Below are 1,789 nucleotides of genomic sequence, written 5' to 3'. Positions count from 1 at the left end.
CACCGTCGGGCAAACAGGTTTGCTATTTCAGAGCGTGATTTATGAAATATGAAGTAACAGATGAGAAATATATATTTTACACCTTGAGGTTTCATTCACCTGCAAGCACACACACACACACACACACACACACACACACACACACACACACACACACACACACACACACACACACACACACACACACACACACACACACACACACACACACACACACACACAATACCGTATGCACCTGCCATTAATTCTGATGTATATAGAAATATGTGCCAAGATGGCTGACCGATGCTGCTGCAGTGTCCAGAGATGAAGTCAAGTAAGGGAAAAAAATAAACCTTCATCGTCATTATCTTGACATTGTGGCAAAGGCAGCCAGTGTGTCGAGCGCAGATGTCAGCCGTGTCTCCTCCCCTCCACATGGCGTGGCGTCCTTGTTGAGGTGAGTCGGACATCATCCATAATAGACTAGACAGTAATGTGTGGTAAATAATGGCACGTCATGATTGGGATGTACGACCGGATGACTCATCCTAATCTATGGCGTTGGAGCTGTCGTGCGCAGAATGGCGTCGTGAAGAACCGCATGATCACTCATGAAGATCACGGTGCAAAATGCATTTATGAGCCAGAGGGTACATCGTCACCGTGCTATTCAGCAGAAACAGAGTTCATCATATGCACCAGATCATTTTCAACTTGAGATTCTGTCTGTATTCTTTGTTAAGTAACTTAGACTGAACTGTTCCTGTACTGTATGTCTTAACTCCGACTTCAGTGTATCCCTTTCCTTGACACTGACACACTATCAGGGACTTTCTTGAAGGCTTCATCTTGTAGTTTGTGCTCTCTATCATTGCACTATATTGCTAATGATGACATCTTAATGTCAGGTTTAACAGGAGTGTACATATGTTCCCTCAGCCCTATATTCCCTCAAAACTAACACTAACGGCCCTCATTGGGCCCTCATTGGAAACAAGTCTGCAAGGACTTTTATGAACGGACCTGTTAGACAAAGTATTTTAAATGTAAATGTGTTGTTTTACATTTTTTGCCTAATAAAATATTCAATCAATCAATCAAATGCCTAACCCTAAACACAGAGAACTTAGGGCTGAGGGAACATAGACATGAGAAAACAGAATGCCCACAACACTCCGTATTAAAAAGAGTCTTAGGGTGCACGCCTGCACGGCCCAAAGGTAGAATGAAAACAAGAAAACAGCCAGCGCTCAATAATGTCCTTTCATTGATTTATGACAACGCTGAAGAACACCGATCAGGTCGAAACGCGTCCGTTGCTTTTCTGGGTGGGAACATAGACATGACTATGGTTTAACAGGTGACACCATTCCATTGATGTCCCTGGTTAATCCCTGGAAAGAGCAAGGGTTTCCAATACTTTCTACATTGTGTATTTCCTACCTAACATGAACCTTGTGTTCCTTTATAGCCATTACACAAACCGAGACAAACATCCGGGCGACAACTCCCTCCCTGAATTCACAGTGACTCAGTCCATTAGCACTGGCTTAATTATATTTATAGGGGATGCACTGTGAGGATAAAAGATAGACATGAGCACATGTACACCTACAGTAGACAGAGAGACAGGTATGGCAACACAGACACAAATAGACGTAGATAAATAAACAGACAAAACACAGACACATGCACACCAAGTGCACGCTCGACACACACACACACACACACACACACACACACACACACACACACACACACACACACACACACACACACACACACACACACACACACACACACACAC

This window comes from Gymnoscopelus microlampas (genome assembly GCF_963454915.1).
Source record: "Gymnoscopelus microlampas genome assembly, chromosome: 22".
NCBI classification, from domain to species: domain Eukaryota; kingdom Metazoa; phylum Chordata; class Actinopteri; order Myctophiformes; family Myctophidae; genus Gymnoscopelus; species Gymnoscopelus microlampas.
The sequence above is the reverse complement of the archived record's forward strand: the minus strand, read 5'-3'. Positions refer to the sequence as shown.